Raw genomic sequence first — 17,165 nt, 5'->3', positions numbered from 1 at the left:
AAGACCGACGAGAATGGGATTCGAACCCACGCGTGCAGAGCACAATGGATTAGCAGTCCATCGCCTTAACCACTCGGCCATCTCGTCACATGCAAAGGAAATGAGCACACCTTATTTGTCACACAGTAGTGTCACACTAAAAGTACAGCAAAAGCAGCGAGCCAAAATGGCCAGAAGTGATAGGTCGGTAATTCATGCACAGATGAAGCTGTCTGTCCTAGGCATGTCGTGGATGACCACACGATAAGGAAGACAATCGATTATTGCAAACTTCATCCTCCCAAAATCAGAAATGGCAAATTGCCGTCCGGAATCAAAGTAGATAACTGCATGTGAAGCGCATTCACCAATAGTACTTTACTAATAGCAGAGGCGATACTATCAAGTCATGGACACTGCAGACGAAGCTGTTGAAATGATGCTGATTAGTGCCAATCAAACGGTTACCAGCTTCAGAAATTTCACCCATGAACACTTGAGTAAGGATGTTAACCTCAATTGAGTCGTTCATCTTCCGTGAGTTCTTACCCTAATTCACAGTTGCAGTGAGCCAGGATTAAATTACAGGAAGCATCTTGCAAGACTATGGACACTTTCTGCCGATTGACAATGAAGTTCTCCCAGGGTTCAGTCAGCACTTCTGGTAGTCACAAGCTTCCAGTTTGCAGGAACACTTGTGACATTGGAGATGGACTATGGAAACAAGCTAAAGGTACAAAGACCAACGAGAATGGGATTCGAACCCACGCGTGCAGAGCACAATGGATTAGCAGTCCATCGCCTTAACCACTCGGCCATCTCGTCACATGCAAAGGAAATGAGCACACCTTATTTGTCACACAGTAGTGTCACACTAAAAGTACAGCAAAAGCAGCGAGCCAAAATGGCCAGAAGTGATAGGTCGGTAATTCATGCACAGATGAAGCTGTCTGTCCTAGGCATGTCGTGGATGACCACACGATAAGGAAGACAATCGATTATTGCAAACTTCATCCTCCCAAAATCAGAAATGGCAAATTGCCGTCCGGAATCAAAGTAGATAACTGCATGTGAAGCGCATTCACCAATAGTACTTTACTAATAGCAGAGGCGATACTATCAAGTCATGGACACTGCAGACGAAGCTGTTGAAATGATGCTGATTAGTGCCAATCAAACGGTTACCAGCTTCAGAAATTTCACCCATGAACACTTGAGTAAGGATGTTAACCTCAATTGAGTCGTTCATCTTCCGTGAGTTCTTACCCTAATTCACAGTTGCAGTGAGCCAGGATTAAATTACAGGAAGCATCTTGCAAGACCATGGACACTTTCTGCCGATTGACAATGAAGTTCTCCCAGGGTTCAGTCAGCACTTCTGGTAGTCACAAGCTTCCAGTTTGCAGGAACACTTGTGACATTGGAGATGGACTATGGAAACAAGCTAAAGGTACAAAGACCGACGAGAATGGGATTCGAACCCACGCGTGCAGAGCACAATGGATTAGCAGTCCATCGCCTTAACCACTCGGCCATCTCGTCACATGCAAAAGAAATGAGCACACCTTATTTGTCACACAGTAGTTTCACACTAAAAGTACAGCAAAAGCAGCGAGCCAAAATGGGCAGAAGTGATAGGTCGGTAATTCATGCACAGATGAAGCTGTCTGTCCTAGGCATGTCGTGGATGACCACACGATAAGGAAGACAATCGATTATTGCAAACTTCATCCTCCCAAAATCAGAAATGGCAAATTGCCGTCCGGAATCAAAGTAGATAACTGCATGTGAAGCGCATTCACCAATAGTACTTTACTAATAGCAGAGGCGATACTATCAAGTCATGGACACTGCAGACGAAGCTGTTGAAATGATGCTGATTAGTGCCAATCAAACGGTTACCAGCTTCAGAAATTTCACCCATGAACACTTGAGTAAGGATGTTAACCTCAATTGAGTCGTTCATCTTCCGTGAGTTCTTACCCTAATTCACAGTTGCAGTGAGCCAGGATTAAATTACAGGAAGCATCTTGCAAGACTATGGACACTTTCTGCCGATTGACAATGAAGTTCTCCCAGGGTTCAGTCAGCACTTCTGGTAGTCACAAGCTTCCAGTTTGCAGGAACACTTGTGACATTGGAGATGGACTATGGAAACAAGCTAAAGGTACAAAGACCGACGAGAATGGGATTCGAACCCACGCGTGCAGAGCACAATGGATTAGTAATCCATCGCCTTAACCACTCGGCCATCTCATCACATGTAGAACAAACAAATCCATTGAGTAGTTGATCTTCCGAGAGTTCTTACCCTAATTGACAGCTGCAGTGAGCCAGGATTAAATTACAGGAAGCATCTTGCAAGACCATGGACACTTTCTGCCGATTGACAATGAAGTTCTCCCAGGGTTCAGTCAGCACTTCTGGTAGTCACAAGCTTCCAGTTTGCAGGAACACTTGTGACATTGGAGATGGACTATGGAAACAAGCTAAAGGTACAAAGACCGACGAGAATGGGATTCGAACCCACGCGTGCAGAGCACAATGGATTAGCAGTCCATCGCCTTAACCACTCGGCCATCTCGTCACATGCAAAGGAAATGAGCACACCTTATTTGTCACACAGTAGTGTCACACTAAAAGTACAGCAAAAGCAGCGAGCCAAAATGGCCAGAAGTGATAGGTCGGTAATTCATGCACAGATGAAGCTGTCTGTCCTAGGCATGTCGTGGATGACCACACGATAAGGAAGACAATCGATTATTGCAAACTTCATCCTCCCAAAATCAGAAATGGCAAATTGCCGTCCGGAATCAAAGTAGATAACTGCATGTGAAGCGCATTCACCAATAGTACTTTACTAATAGCAGAGGCGATACTATCAAGTCATGGACACTGCAGACGAAGCTGTTGAAATGATGCTGATTAGTGCCAATCAAACGGTTACCAGCTTCAGAAATTTCACCCATGAACACTTGAGTAAGGATGTTAACCTCAATTGAGTCGTTCATCTTCCGTGAGTTCTTACCCTAATTCACAGTTGCAGTGAGCCAGGATTAAATTACAGGAAGCATCTTGCAAGACTATGGACACTTTCTGCCGATTGACAATGAAGTTCTCCCAGGGTTCAGTCAGCACTTCTGGTAGTCACAAGCTTCCAGTTTGCAGGAACACTTGTGACATTGGAGATGGACTATGGAAACAAGCTAAAGGTACAAAGACCAACGAGAATGGGATTCGAACCCACGCGTGCAGAGCACAATGGATTAGCAGTCCATCGCCTTAACCACTCGGCCATCTCGTCACATGCAAAGGAAATGAGCACACCTTATTTGTCACACAGTAGTGTCACACTAAAAGTACAGCAAAAGCAGCGAGCCAAAATGGCCAGAAGTGATAGGTCGGTAATTCATGCACAGATGAAGCTGTCTGTCCTAGGCATGTCGTGGATGACCACACGATAAGGAAGACAATCGATTATTGCAAACTTCATCCTCCCAAAATCAGAAATGGCAAATTGCCGTCCGGAATCAAAGTAGATAACTGCATGTGAAGCGCATTCACCAATAGTACTTTACTAATAGCAGAGGCGATACTATCAAGTCATGGACACTGCAGACGAAGCTGTTGAAATGATGCTGATTAGTGCCAATCAAACGGTTACCAGCTTCAGAAATTTCACCCATGAACACTTGAGTAAGGATGTTAACCTCAATTGAGTGGTTCATCTTCCGTGAGTTCTTACCCTAATTCACAGTTGCAGTGAGCCAGGATTAAATTACAGGAAGCATCTTGCAAGACCATGGACACTTTCTGCCGATTGACAATGAAGTTCTCCCAGGGTTCAGTCAGCACTTCTGGTAGTCACAAGCTTCCAGTTTGCAGGAACACTTGTGACATTGGAGATGGACTATGGAAACAAGCTAAAGGTACAAAGACCGACGAGAATGGGATTCGAACCCACGCGTGCAGAGCACAATGGATTAGCAGTTCATCGCCTTAACCACTCGGCCATCTCGTCACATGCAAAAGAAATGAGCACACCTTTTTTGTCACACAGTAGTTTCACACTAAAAGTACAGCAAAAGCAGCGAGCCAAAATGGGCAGAAGTGATAGGTCGGTAATTCATGCACAGATGAAGCTGTCTGTCCTAGGCATGTCGTGGATGACCACACGATAAGGAAGACAATCGATTATTGCAAACTTCATCCTCCCAAAATCAGAAATGGCAAATTGCCGTCCGGAATCAAAGTAGATAACTGCATGTGAAGCGCATTCACCAATAGTACTTTACTAATAGCAGAGGCGATACTATCAAGTCATGGACACTGCAGACGAAGCTGTTGAAATGATGCTGATTAGTGCCAATCAAACGGTTACCAGCTTCAGAAATTTCACCCATGAACACTTGAGTAAGGATGTTAACCTCAATTGAGTCGTTCATCTTCCGTGAGTTCTTACCCTAATTCACAGTTGCAGTGAGCCAGGATTAAATTACAGGAAGCATCTTGCAAGACTATGGACACTTTCTGCCGATTGACAATGAAGTACTCCCAGGGTTCAGTCAGCACTTCTGGTAGTCACAAGCTTCCAGTTTGCAGGAACACTTGTGACATTGGAGATGGACTATGGAAACAAGCTAAAGGTACAAAGACCGACGAGAATGGGAATCGAACCCACGCGTGCAGAGCACAATGGATTAGCAGTCCATCGCCTTAACCACTCGGCCATCTCGTCACATGCAAAGGAAATGAGCACACCTTATTTGTCACACAGTAGTGTCACACTAAAAGTACAGCAAAAGCAGCGAGCCAAAATGGCCAGAAGTGATAGGTCGGTAATTCATGCACAGATGAAGCTGTCTGTCCAAGGCATGTCGTGGATGACCACACGATAAGGAAGACAATCGATTATTGCAAACTTCATCCTCCCAAAATCAGAAATGGCAAATTGCCGTCCGGAATCAAAGTAGATAACTGCATGTGAAGCGCATTCACCAATAGTACTTTACTAATAGCAGAGGCGATACTATCAAGTCATGGACACTGCAGACGAAGCTGTTGAAATGATGCTGATTAGTGCCAATCAAACGGTTACCAGCTTCAGAAATTTCACCCATGAACACTTGAGTAAGGATGTTAACCTCAATTGAGTCGTTCATCTTCCGTGAGTTCTTACCCTAATTCACAGTTGCAGTGAGCCAGGATTAAATTACAGGAAGCATCTTGCAAGACTATGGACACTTTCTGCCGATTGACAATGAAGTACTCCCAGGGTTCAGTCAGCACTTCTGGTAGTCACAAGCTTCCAGTTTGCAGGAACACTTGTGACATTGGAGATGGACTATGGAAACAAGCTAAAGGTACAAAGACCGACGAGAATGGGATTCGAACCCACGCGTGCAGAGCACAATGGATTAGCAGTCCATCGCCTTAACCACTCGGCCATCTCGTCACATGCAAAGGAAATGAGCACACCTTATTTGTCACACAGTAGTGTCACACTAAAAGTACAGCAAAAGCAGCGAGCCAAAATGGCCAGAAGTGATAGGTCGGTAATTCATGCTGTCTGTCAGTCAGATGAAGCTGTCTGTCCTAGGCATGTCGTGGATGACCACACGATAAGGAAGACAATCGATTATTGCAAACTTCAACCTCCCAAAATCAGAAATGGCAAATTGCCGTCCGGAATCAAAGTAGATAACTGCATGTGAAGCGCATTCACCAATAGTACTTTACTAATAGCAGAGGCGATACTATCAAGTCATGGACACTGCAGACGAAGCTGTTGAAATGATGCTGATTAGTGCCAATCAAACGGTTACCAGCTTCAGAAATTTCACCCATGAACACTTGAGTAAGGATGTTAACCTCAATTGAGTCGTTCATCTTCCGTGAGTTCTTACCCTAATTCACAGTTGCAGTGAGCCAGGATTAAATTACAGGAAGCATCTTGCAAGACTATGGACACTTTCTGCCGATTGACAATGAAGTACTCCCAGGGTTCAGTCAGCACTTCTGGTAGTCACAAGCTTCCAGTTTGCAGGAACACTTGTGACATTGGAGATGGACTATGGAAACAAGCTAAAGGTACAAAGACCGACGAGAATGGGATTCGAACCCACGCGTGCAGAGCACAATGGATTAGCAATCCATCGCCTTAACCACTCGGCCATCTCATCACATGTAGAACAAACAAATCCATTGAGTAGTTGATCTTCCGAGAGTTCTTACCCTAATTGACAGCTGCAGTGAGCCAGGATTAAATTACAGGAAGCATCTTGCAAGACCATGGACACTTTCTGCCGATTGACAATGAAGTTCTCCCAGGGTTCAGTCAGCACTTCTGGTAGTCACAAGCTTCCAGTTTGCAGGAACACTTGTGACATTGGAGATGGACTATGGAAACAAGCTAAAGCTTCAGAAATTTCACCCATGAACACTTGAGTAAGGATGTTAACCTCAATTGAGTCGTTCATCTTCCGTGAGTTCTTACCCTAATTCACAGTTGCAGTGAGCCAGGATTAAATTACAGGAAGCATCTTGCAAGACTATGGACACTTTCTGCCGATTGACAATGAAGTACTCCCAGGGTTCAGTCAGCACTTCTGGTAGTCACAAGCTTCCAGTTTGCAGGAACACTTGTGACATTGGAGATGGACTATGGAAACAAGCTAAAGGTACAAAGACCGACGAGAATGGGATTCGAACCCACGCGTGCAGAGCACAATGGATTAGCAATCCATCGCCTTAACCACTCGGCCATCTCATCACATGTAGAACAAACAAATCCATTGAGTAGTTGATCTTCCGAGAGTTCTTACCCTAATTGACAGCTGCAGTGAGCCAGGATTAAATTACAGGAAGCATCTTGCAAGACCATGGACACTTTCTGACGATTGACAATGAAGTTCTCCCAGGGTTCAGTCAGCACTTCTGGTAGTCACAAGCTTCCAGTTTGCAGGAACACTTGTGACATTGGAGATGGACTATGGAAACAAGCTAAAGCTTCAGAAATTTCACCCATGAACACTTGAGTAAGGATGTTAACCTCAATTGAGTCGTTCATCTTCCGTGAGTTCTTACCCTAATTCACAGTTGCAGTGAGCCAGGATTAAATTACAGGAAGCATCTTGCAAGACTATGGACACTTTCTGCCGATTGACAATGAAGTACTCCCAGGGTTCAGTCAGCACTTCTGGTAGTCACAAGCTTCCAGTTTGCAGGAACACTTGTGACATTGGAGATGGACTATGGAAACAAGCTAAAGGTACAAAGACCGACGAGAATGGGATTCGAACCCACGCGTGCAGAGCACAATGGATTAGCAGTCCATCGCCTTAACCACTCGGCCATCTCGTCACATGCAAAGGAAATGAGCACACCTTATTTGTCACACAGTAGTGTCACACTAAAAGTACAGCAAAAGCAGCGAGCCAAAATGGCCAGAAGTGATAGGTCGGTAATTCATGCACAGATGAAGCTGTCTGTCCTAGGCATGTCGTGGATGACCACACGATAAGGAAGACAATCGATTATTGCAAACTTCATCCTCCCAAAATCAGAAATGGCAAATTGCCGTCCGGAATCAAAGTAGATAACTGCATGTGAAGCGCATTCACCAATAATACTTTACTAATAGCAGAGGCGATACTATAAAGTCATGGACACTGCAGACGAAGCTGTTGAAATGATGCTGATTAGTGCCAATCAAACGGTTACCAGCTTCAGAAATTTCACCCATGAACACTTGAGTAAGGATGTTAACCTCAATTGAGTCGTTCATCTTCCGTGAGTTCTTACCTTAATTCACAGTTGCAGTGAGCCAGGATTAAATTACAGGAAGCATCTTGCAAGACTATGGACACTTTCTGCCGATTGACAATGAAGTACTCCCAGGGTTCAGTCAGCACTTCTGGTAGTCACAAGCTTCCAGTTTGCAGGAACACTTGTGACATTGGAGATGGACTATGGAAACAAGCTAAAGGTACAAAGACCGACAAGAATGGGATTCGAACCCACGCGTGCAGAGCACAATGGATTAGCAGTCCATCGCCTTAACCACTCGGCCATCTCGTCACATGCAAAGGAAATGAGCACACCTTATTTGTCACACAGTAGTGTCACACTAAAAGTACAGCAAAAGCAGCGAGCCAAAATGGCCAGAAGTGATAGGTCGGTAATTCATGCTGTCTGTCAGTCAGATGAAGCTGTCTGTCCTAGGCATGTCGTGGATGACCACACGATAAGGAAGACAATCGATTATTGCAAACTTCAACCTCCCAAAATCAGAAATGGCAAATTGCCGTCCGGAATCAAAGTAGATAACTGCATGTGAAGCGCATTCACCAATAGTACTTTACTAATAGCAGAGGCGATACTATCAAGTCATGGACACTGCAGACGAAGCTGTTGAAATGATGCTGATTAGTGCCAATCAAACGGTTACCAGCTTCAGAAATTTCACCCATGAACACTTGAGTAAGGATGTTAACCTCAATTGAGTCGTTCATCTTCCGTGAGTTCTTACCCTAATTCACAGTTGCAGTGAGCCAGGATTAAATTACAGGAAGCATCTTGCAAGACTATGGACACTTTCTGCCGATTGACAATGAAGTTCTCCCAGGGTTCAGTCAGCACTTCTGGTAGTCACAAGCTTCCAGTTTGCAGGAACACTTGTGACATTGGAGATGGACTATGGAAACAAGCTAAAGGTACAAAGACCGACGAGAATGGGATTCGAACCCACGCGTGCAGAGCACAATGGATTAGCAATCCATCGCCTTAACCACTCGGCCATCTCCTCACATGTAGAACAAACAAATCCATTGAGTAGTTGATCTTCCGAGAGTTCTTACCCTAATTGACAGCTGCAGTGAGCCAGGATTAAATTACAGGAAGCATCTTGCAAGACCATGGACACTTTCTGCCGATTGACAATGAAGTTCTCCCAGGGTTCAGTCAGCACTTCTGGTAGTCACAAGCTTCCAGTTTGCAGGAACACTTGTGACATTGGAGATGGACTATGGAAACAAGCTAAAGGTACAAAGACCGACGAGAATGGGATTCGAACCCACGCGTGCAGAGCACAATGGATTAGCAGTCCAGCGCCTTAACCACTCGGCCATCTCGTCACATGCAAAGGAAATGAGCACACCTTATTTGTCACACAGTAGTGTCACACTAAAAGTACAGCAAAAGCAGCGAGCCAAAATGGCCAGAAGTGATAGGTCGGTAATTCATGCACAGATGAAGCTGTCTGTCCTAGGCATGTCGTGGATGACCACACGATAAGGAAGACAATCGATTATTGCAAACTTCATCCTCCCAAAATCAGAAATGGCAAATTGCCGTCCGGAATCAAAGTAGATAACTGCATGTGAAGCGCATTCACCAATAGTACTTTACTAATAGCAGAGGCGATACTATCAAGTCATGGACACTGCAGACGAAGCTGTTGAAATGATGCTGATTAGTGCCAATCAAACGGTTACCAGCTTCAGAAATTTCACCCATGAACACTTGAGTAAGGATGTTAACCTCAATTGAGTCGTTCATTTTCCGTGAGTTTTTACCCTAATTCACAGTTGCAGTGAGCCAGGATTAAATTACAGGAAGCATCTTGCAAGACTATGGACATTTTCTGCCGATTGACAATGAAGTACTCCCAGGGTTCAGTCAGCACTTCTGGTAGTCACAAGCTTCCAGTTTGCAGGAACACTTGTGACATTGAAGATGGACTATGGAAACAAGCTAAAGGTACAAAGACCGACGAGAATGGGATTCGAACCCACGCGTGCAGAGCACAATGGATTAGCAGTCCATCGCCTTAACCACTCGGCCATCTCGTCACATGCAAAGGAAATGAGCACACCTTATTTGTCACACAGTAGTGTCACACTAAAAGTACAGCAAAAGCAGCGAGCAAAAATGGCCAGAAGTGATAGGTCGGTAATTCATGCACAGATGAAGCTGTCTGTCCTAGGCATGTCGTGGATGACCACACGATAAGGAAGACAATGGATTATTGCAAACTTCAACCTCCCAAAATCAGAAATGGCAAATTGCCGTCCGGAATCAAAGTAGATAACTGCATGTGAAGCGCATTCACCAATAGTACTTTACTAATAGCAGAGGCGATACTATCAAGCCATGGACACTGCAGACGAAGCTGTTGAAATGAAGCTGATTAGTGCCAATCAAATGGTTACCAGCTTCAGAAATTTCACCCATGAACAGTTGATTAAGGATGTTAACCTCAATTGAGTCGTTCATCTTCCGAGAGTTCTTACCCTAATTGACAGCTGTAGTGAGCCAGGATTAAATTACAGGAAGCATTTTGCAAGACCATGGACACTTTCTGCCGATTGACAATGAAGTTCTCCCAGGGTTCAGTCAGCACTTCTGGTAGTCACAAGCTTCCAGTTTGCAGGAACACTTGTGACATTGGAGATGGACTATGGAAACAAGCTAAAGGTACAAAGACCGACGAGAATGGGATTCGAACCCATGCGTGCAGAGCACAATGGATTAGCAGTCCATCGCCTTAACCACTCGGCCATCTCGTCACATGCAAAGGAAATGAGCACACCTTATTTGTCACACAGTAGTGTCACACTAAAAGTACAGCAAAAGCAGCGAGCCAAAATGGCCAGAAGTGATAGGTCGGTAATTCATGCACAGATGAAGCTGTCTGTCCTAGGCATGTCGTGGATGACCACACGATAAGGAAGACAATCGATTATTGCAAACTTCATCCTCCCAAAATCAGAAATGGCAAATTGCCGTCCGGAATCAAAGTAGATAACTGCATGTGAAGCGCATTCACCAATAGTACTTTACTAATAGCAGAGGCGATACTATCAAGTCATGGACACTGCAAACGAAGCTGTTGAAATGATGCTGATTAGTGCCAATCAAACGGTTACCAGCTTCAGAAATTTCACCCATGAACACTTGAGTAAGGATGTTAACCTCAATTGAGTCGTTCATCTTCCGTGAGTTTTTACCCTAATTCACAGTTGCAGTGAGCCAGGATTAAATTACAGGAAGCATCTTGCAAGACTATGGACATTTTCTGCCGATTGACAATGAAGTACTCCCAGGGTTCAGTCAGCACTTCTGGTAGTCACAAGCTTCCAGTTTGCAGGAACACTTGTGACATTGAAGATGGACTATGGAAACAAGCTAAAGGTACAAAGACCGACGAGAATGGGATTCGAACCCACGCGTGCAGAGCACAATGGATTAGCAGTCCATCGCCTTAACCACTCGGCCATCTCGTCACATGCATAGAAAATGAGCACACCTTATTTGTCACACAGTAGTGTCACACTAAAAGTACAGCAAAAGCAGCGAGCAAAAATGGCCAGAAGTGATAGGTCGGTAATTCATGCACAGATGAAGCTGTCTGTCCTAGGCATGTCGTGGATGACCACACGATAAGGAAGACAATGGATTATTGCAAACTTCAACCTCCCAAAATCAGAAATGGCAAATTGCCGTCCGGAATCAAAGTAGATAACTGCATGTGAAGCGCATTCACCAATAGTACTTTACTAATAGCAGAGGCGATACTATCAAGTCATGGACACTGCAGACGAAGCTGTTGAAATGATGCTGATTAGTGCCAATCAAACGGTTACCAGCTTCAGAAATTTCACCCATGAACACTTGAGTAAGGATGTTAACCTCAATTGAGTCGTTCATCTTCCGTGAGTTCTTACCCTAATTCACAGTTGCAGTGAGCCAGGATTAAATTACAGGAAGCATCTTGCAAGACCATGGACACTTTCTGCCGATTGACAATGAAGTACTCCCAGGGTTCAGTCAGCACTTCTGGTAGTCACAAGCTTCCAGTTTGCAGGAACACTTGTGACATTGGAGATGGACTATGGAAACAAGCTAAAGGTACAAAGACCGACGAGAATGGGATTCGAACCCATGCGTGCAGAGCACAATGGATTAGCAGTCCATCGCCTTAACCAGTCATCCTCCCAAAATCAGAAATGGCAAATTGCCGTCCGGAATCAAAGTAGATAACTGCATGTGAAGCGCATTCACCAATAGTACTTTACTAATAGCAGAGGCGATACTATCAAGTCATGGACACTGCAGACGAAGCTGTTGAAATGATGCTGATTAGTGCCAATCAAACGGTTACCAGCTTCAGAAATTTCACCCATGAACACTTGAGTAAGGATGTTAACCTCAATTGAGTCGTTCATCTTCCGTGAGTTCTTACCCTAATTCACAGTTGCAGTGAGCCAGGATTAAATTACAGGAAGCATCTTGCAAGACTATGGACACTTTCTGCCGATTGACAATGAAGTACTCCCAGGGTTCAGTCAGCACTTCTGGTAGTCACAAGCTTCCAGTTTGCAGGAACACTTGTGACATTGGAGATGGACTATGGAAACAAGCTAAAGGTACAAAGACCGACGAGAATGGGATTCGAACCCATGCGTGCAGAGCACAATGGATTAGCAGTCCATCGCCTTAACCAGTCATCCTCCCAAAATCAGAAATGGCAAATTGCCGTCCGGAATCAAAGTAGATAACTGCATGTGAAGCGCATTCACCAATAGTACTTTACTAATAGCAGAGGCGATACTATCAAGTCATGGACACTGCAGACGAAGCTGTTGAAATGATGCTGATTAGTGCCAATCAAACGGTTACCAGCTTCAGAAATTTCACCCATGAACACTTGAGTAAGGATGTTAACCTCAATTGAGTCGTTCATCTTCCGTGAGTTCTTACCCTAATTCACAGTTGCAGTGAGCCAGGATTAAATTACAGGAAGCATCTTGCAAGACTATGGACACTTTCTGCCGATTGACAATGAAGTACTCCCAGGGTTCAGTCAGCACTTCTGGTAGTCACAAGCTTCCAGTTTGCAGGAACACTTGTGACATTGGAGATGGACTATGGAAACAAGCTAAAGGTACAAAGACCGACGAGAATGGGATTCGAACCCATGCGTGCAGAGCACAATGGATTAGCAGTCCATCGCCTTAACCAGTCATCCTCCCAAAATCAGAAATGGCAAATTGCCGTCCGGAATCAAAGTAGATAACTGCATGTGAAGCGCATTCACCAATAGTACTTTACTAATAGCAGAGGCGATACTATCAAGTCATGGACACTGCAGACGAAGCTGTTGAAATGATGCTGATTAGTGCCAATCAAACGGTTACCAGCTTCAGAAATTTCACCCATGAACACTTGAGTAAGGATGTTAACCTCAATTGAGTCGTTCATCTTCCGTGAGTTTTTACCCTAATTCACAGTTGCAGTGAGCCAGGATTAAATTACAGGAAGCATCTTGCAAGACTATGGACATTTTCTGCCGATTGACAATGAAGTACTCCCAGGGTTCAGTCAGCACTTCTGGTAGTCACAAGCTTCCAGTTTGCAGGAACACTTGTGACATTGAAGATGGACTATGGAAACAAGCTAAAGGTACAAAGACCGACGAGAATGGGATTCGAACCCACGCGTGCAGAGCACAATGGATTAGCAGTCCATCGCCTTAACCACTCCGCCATCTCGTCACATGCAAAGGAAATGAGCACACCTTATTTGTCACACAGTAGTGTCACACTAAAAGTACAGCAAAAGCAGCGAGCAAAAATGGCCAGAAGTGATAGGTCGGTAATTCATGCACAGATGAAGCTGTCTGTCCTAGGCATGTCGTGGATGACCACACGATAAGGAAGACAATGGATTATTGCAAACTTCAACCTCCCAAAATCAGAAATGGCAAATTGCCGTCCGGAATCAAAGTAGATAACTGCATGTGAAGCGCATTCACCAATAGTACTTTACTAATAGCAGAGGCGATACTATCAAGTCATGGACACTGCAGACGAAGCTGTTGAAATGATGCTGATTAGTGCCAATCAAACGGTTACCAGCTTCAGAAATTTCACCCATGAACACTTGATTAAGGATGTTAACCTCAATTGAGTCGTTCATCTTCCGAGAGTTCTTACCCTAATTGACAGCTGCAGTGAGCCAGGATTAAATTACAGGAAGCATCTTGCAAGACCATGGACACTTTCTGCCGATTGACAATGAAGTTCTCCCAGGGTTCAGTCAGCACTTCTGGTAGTCACAAGCTTCCAGTTTGCAGGAACACTTGTGACATTGGAGATGGACTATGGAAACAAGCTAAAGGTACAAAGACCGACGAGAATGGGATTCGAACCCACGCGTGCAGAGCACAATGGATTAGCAGTCCATCGCCTTAACCACTCGGCCATCTCGTCACATGCAAAGGAAATGAGCACACCTTATTTGTCACACAGTAGTGTCACACTAAAAGTACAGCAAAAGCAGCGAGCCAAAATGGCCAGAAGTGATAGGTCGGTAATTCATGCACAGATGAAGCTGTCTGTCCTAGGCATGTCGTGGATGACCACACGATAAGGAAGACAATCGATTATTGCAAACTTCATCCTCCCAAAATCAGAAATGGCAAACTGCCGTCCGGAATCAAAGTAGATAACTGCATGTGAAGCGCATTCACCAATAGTACTTTACTAATAGCAGAGGCGATACTATCAAGTCATGGACACTGCAAACGAAGCTGTTGAAATGATGCTGATTAGTGCCAATCAAACGGTTACCAGCTTCAGAAATTTCACCCATGAACACTTGAGTAAGGATGTTAACCTCAATTGAGTAGTTCATCTTCCGTGAGTTTTTACCCTAATTCACAGTTGCAGTGAGCCAGGATTAAATTACAGGAAGCATCTTGCAAGACTATGGACATTTTCTGCCGATTGACAATGAAGTACTCCCAGGGTTCAGTCAGCACTTCTGGTAGTCACAAGCTTCCAGTTTGCAGGAACACTTGTGACATTGAAGATGGACTATGGAAACAAGCTAAAGGTACAATGACCGACGAGAATGGGATTCGAACCCACGGGTGCAGAGCCCAATGGATTAGCAGTCCATCACCTTAACCACTCGGCCATCTCGTCACATGCAAAGGAAATGAGCACACCTTATTTGTCACACAGTAGTGTCACACTAAAAGTACAGCAAAAGCAGCGAGCAAAAATGGCTCGTGGATGACCACACGATAAGGAAGACAATCGATTATTGCAAACTTCATCCTCCCAAAATCAGAAATGGCAAACTGCCGTCCGGAATCAAAGTAGATAACTGCATGTGAAGCGCATTCACCAATAGTACTTTACTAATAGCAGAGGCGATACTATCAAGTCATGGACACTGCAAACGAAGCTGTTGAAATGATGCTGATTAGTGCCAATCAAACGGTTACCAGCTTCAGAAATTTCACCCATGAACACTTGAGTAAGGATGTTAACCTCAATTGAGTAGTTCATCTTCCGTGAGTTTTTACCCTAATTCACAGTTGCAGTGAGCCAGGATTAAATTACAGGAAGCATCTTGCAAGACTATGGACATTTTCTGCCGATTGACAATGAAGTACTCCCAGGGTTCAGTCAGCACTTCTGGTAGTCACAAGCTTCCAGTTTGCAGGAACACTTGTGACATTGAAGATGGACTATGGAAACAAGCTAAAGGTACAAAGACCGACGAGAATGGGATTCGAACCCACGGGTGCAGAGCCCAATGGATTAGCAGTCCATCACCTTAACCACTCGGCCATCTCGTCACATGCAAAGGAAATGAGCACACCTTATTTGTCACACAGTAGTGTCACACTAAAAGTACAGCAAAAGCAGCGAGCAAAAATGGCTCGTGGATGACCACACGATAAGGAAGACAATCGATTATTGCATACTTCATCCTTCTGGTAGTCACAAGCTTCCAGTTTGCAGGAACACTTGTGACATTGAAGATGGACTATGGAAACAAGCTAAAGGTACAAAGACCGACGAGAATGGGATTCGAACCCACGCGTGCAGAGCCCAATGGATTAGCAGTCCATCGCCTTAACCACTCGGCCATCTCGTCACATGCAAAGGAAATGAGCACACCTTATTTGTCACACAGTAGTGTCACACTAAAAGTACAGCAAAAGCAGCGAGCAAAAATGGCTCGTGGATGACCACACGATAAGGAAGACAATCGATTATTGCATACTTCATCCTCCCAAAATCAGAAATGGCAAATTGCCGTCCGGAATCAAAGTAGATAACTGCATGTGAAGCGCATTCACCAATAGTACTTTACTAATAGCAGAGGCGATACTATCAAGTCATGGACACTGCAGACGAAGCTGTTGAAATGATGCTGATTAGTGCCAATCAAACGGTTACCAGCTTCAGAAATTTCACCCATGAACACTTGAGTAAGGATGTTAACCTCAATTGAGTCGTTCATCTTCCGTGAGTTCTTACCCTAATTCACAGTTGCAGTGAGCCAGGATTAAATTACAGGAAGCATCTTGCAAGACCATGGACACTTTCTGCCGATTGACAATGAAGTACTCCCAGGGTTCAGTCAGCACTTCTGGTAGTCACAAGCTTCCAGTTTGCAGGAACACTTGTGACATTGGAGATGGACTATGGAAACAAGCTAAAGGTACAAAGACCGACGAGAATGGGATTCGAACCCACGCGTGCAGAGCACAATGGATTAGCAGTCCATCGCCTTAACCACTCGGCCATCTCGTCACATGCAAAGGAAATGAGCACACCTTATTTGTCACACAGTAGTGTCACATTAAAAGTACAGCAAAAGCAGCGAGCCAAAATGGCCAGAAGTGATAGGTCGGTAATTCATGCACAGATGAAGCTTTCTGTCCTAGGCATGTCGTGGATGACCACACGATAAGGAAGACAATGGATTATTGCAAACTTCATCCTCCCAAAATCAGAAATGGCAAATTGCCGTCCGGAATCAAAGTAGATAACTGCATGTGAAGCGCATTCACCAATAGTACTTTACTAATAGCAGAGGCGATACTATCAAGTCATGGACACTGCAGACGAAGCTGTTGAAATGATGCTGATTAGTGCCAATCAAACGGTTACCAGCTTCAGAAATTTCACCCATGAACACTTGAGTAAGGATGTTAACCTCAATTGAGTCGTTCATCTTCCGTGAGTTCTTACCCTAATTCACAGTTGCAGTGAGCCAGGATTAAATTACAGGAAGCATCTTGCAAGACCATGGACACTTTCTGCCGATTGACAATGAAGTACTCCCAGGGTTCAGTCAGCACTTCTGGTAGTCACAAGCTT

The 17,165-nt window shown here is 44.5% G+C and overlaps 24 non-coding genes across 24 annotated transcripts; all 24 read right to left on the bottom strand.

Moving 5' to 3' along the window:
- Positions 1 to 5: 5 nt before the first annotated feature.
- trnas-gcu (transfer RNA serine (anticodon GCU)) lies at positions 6 to 87 on the bottom strand. The gene has a single exon. It is a non-coding gene; the product is annotated as a tRNA-Ser (tRNA).
- A 635-nt stretch (positions 88 to 722) lies between these two features.
- Positions 723 to 804, bottom strand: trnas-gcu (transfer RNA serine (anticodon GCU)). The gene has a single exon. It is a non-coding gene; the product is annotated as a tRNA-Ser (tRNA).
- Positions 805 to 1,439: 635 nt separating this feature from the next.
- trnas-gcu (transfer RNA serine (anticodon GCU)) lies at positions 1,440 to 1,521 on the bottom strand. The gene has a single exon. It is a non-coding gene; the product is annotated as a tRNA-Ser (tRNA).
- Positions 1,522 to 2,156: 635 nt separating this feature from the next.
- Positions 2,157 to 2,238, bottom strand: trnas-acu (transfer RNA serine (anticodon ACU)). The gene has a single exon. It is a non-coding gene; the product is annotated as a tRNA-Ser (tRNA).
- Positions 2,239 to 2,484: 246 nt separating this feature from the next.
- On the bottom strand, positions 2,485 to 2,566 carry trnas-gcu (transfer RNA serine (anticodon GCU)). Its single transcript has one exon. It is a non-coding gene; the product is annotated as a tRNA-Ser (tRNA).
- Positions 2,567 to 3,201: 635 nt separating this feature from the next.
- On the bottom strand, positions 3,202 to 3,283 carry trnas-gcu (transfer RNA serine (anticodon GCU)). The gene has a single exon. It is a non-coding gene; the product is annotated as a tRNA-Ser (tRNA).
- Positions 3,284 to 3,918: 635 nt separating this feature from the next.
- Positions 3,919 to 4,000, bottom strand: trnas-gcu (transfer RNA serine (anticodon GCU)). Its single transcript has one exon. It is a non-coding gene; the product is annotated as a tRNA-Ser (tRNA).
- A 635-nt stretch (positions 4,001 to 4,635) lies between these two features.
- trnas-gcu (transfer RNA serine (anticodon GCU)) lies at positions 4,636 to 4,717 on the bottom strand. The gene has a single exon. It is a non-coding gene; the product is annotated as a tRNA-Ser (tRNA).
- A 635-nt stretch (positions 4,718 to 5,352) lies between these two features.
- On the bottom strand, positions 5,353 to 5,434 carry trnas-gcu (transfer RNA serine (anticodon GCU)). Its single transcript has one exon. It is a non-coding gene; the product is annotated as a tRNA-Ser (tRNA).
- Positions 5,435 to 6,079: 645 nt separating this feature from the next.
- Positions 6,080 to 6,161, bottom strand: trnas-gcu (transfer RNA serine (anticodon GCU)). The gene has a single exon. It is a non-coding gene; the product is annotated as a tRNA-Ser (tRNA).
- Positions 6,162 to 6,669: 508 nt separating this feature from the next.
- trnas-gcu (transfer RNA serine (anticodon GCU)) lies at positions 6,670 to 6,751 on the bottom strand. Its single transcript has one exon. It is a non-coding gene; the product is annotated as a tRNA-Ser (tRNA).
- A 508-nt stretch (positions 6,752 to 7,259) lies between these two features.
- trnas-gcu (transfer RNA serine (anticodon GCU)) lies at positions 7,260 to 7,341 on the bottom strand. The gene has a single exon. It is a non-coding gene; the product is annotated as a tRNA-Ser (tRNA).
- Positions 7,342 to 7,976: 635 nt separating this feature from the next.
- On the bottom strand, positions 7,977 to 8,058 carry trnas-gcu (transfer RNA serine (anticodon GCU)). Its single transcript has one exon. It is a non-coding gene; the product is annotated as a tRNA-Ser (tRNA).
- Positions 8,059 to 8,703: 645 nt separating this feature from the next.
- trnas-gcu (transfer RNA serine (anticodon GCU)) lies at positions 8,704 to 8,785 on the bottom strand. Its single transcript has one exon. It is a non-coding gene; the product is annotated as a tRNA-Ser (tRNA).
- A 246-nt stretch (positions 8,786 to 9,031) lies between these two features.
- trnas-gcu (transfer RNA serine (anticodon GCU)) lies at positions 9,032 to 9,113 on the bottom strand. Its single transcript has one exon. It is a non-coding gene; the product is annotated as a tRNA-Ser (tRNA).
- Positions 9,114 to 9,748: 635 nt separating this feature from the next.
- Positions 9,749 to 9,830, bottom strand: trnas-gcu (transfer RNA serine (anticodon GCU)). The gene has a single exon. It is a non-coding gene; the product is annotated as a tRNA-Ser (tRNA).
- Positions 9,831 to 10,465: 635 nt separating this feature from the next.
- On the bottom strand, positions 10,466 to 10,547 carry trnas-gcu (transfer RNA serine (anticodon GCU)). Its single transcript has one exon. It is a non-coding gene; the product is annotated as a tRNA-Ser (tRNA).
- Positions 10,548 to 11,182: 635 nt separating this feature from the next.
- trnas-gcu (transfer RNA serine (anticodon GCU)) lies at positions 11,183 to 11,264 on the bottom strand. The gene has a single exon. It is a non-coding gene; the product is annotated as a tRNA-Ser (tRNA).
- Positions 11,265 to 13,453: 2,189 nt separating this feature from the next.
- On the bottom strand, positions 13,454 to 13,535 carry trnas-gcu (transfer RNA serine (anticodon GCU)). Its single transcript has one exon. It is a non-coding gene; the product is annotated as a tRNA-Ser (tRNA).
- A 635-nt stretch (positions 13,536 to 14,170) lies between these two features.
- Positions 14,171 to 14,252, bottom strand: trnas-gcu (transfer RNA serine (anticodon GCU)). The gene has a single exon. It is a non-coding gene; the product is annotated as a tRNA-Ser (tRNA).
- Positions 14,253 to 14,887: 635 nt separating this feature from the next.
- On the bottom strand, positions 14,888 to 14,969 carry trnas-gcu (transfer RNA serine (anticodon GCU)). Its single transcript has one exon. It is a non-coding gene; the product is annotated as a tRNA-Ser (tRNA).
- A 580-nt stretch (positions 14,970 to 15,549) lies between these two features.
- On the bottom strand, positions 15,550 to 15,631 carry trnas-gcu (transfer RNA serine (anticodon GCU)). The gene has a single exon. It is a non-coding gene; the product is annotated as a tRNA-Ser (tRNA).
- A 220-nt stretch (positions 15,632 to 15,851) lies between these two features.
- trnas-gcu (transfer RNA serine (anticodon GCU)) lies at positions 15,852 to 15,933 on the bottom strand. The gene has a single exon. It is a non-coding gene; the product is annotated as a tRNA-Ser (tRNA).
- Positions 15,934 to 16,513: 580 nt separating this feature from the next.
- On the bottom strand, positions 16,514 to 16,595 carry trnas-gcu (transfer RNA serine (anticodon GCU)). Its single transcript has one exon. It is a non-coding gene; the product is annotated as a tRNA-Ser (tRNA).
- Between the last annotated feature and the right edge of the window lie 570 nt (positions 16,596 to 17,165).

Source organism: Paramormyrops kingsleyae, chromosome 2 (assembly GCF_048594095.1).
Source record: "Paramormyrops kingsleyae isolate MSU_618 chromosome 2, PKINGS_0.4, whole genome shotgun sequence".
Classification (NCBI taxonomy): Eukaryota; Metazoa; Chordata; class Actinopteri; order Osteoglossiformes; family Mormyridae; genus Paramormyrops; species Paramormyrops kingsleyae.
This window is presented reverse-complemented; position numbering and strand designations above follow the sequence as displayed.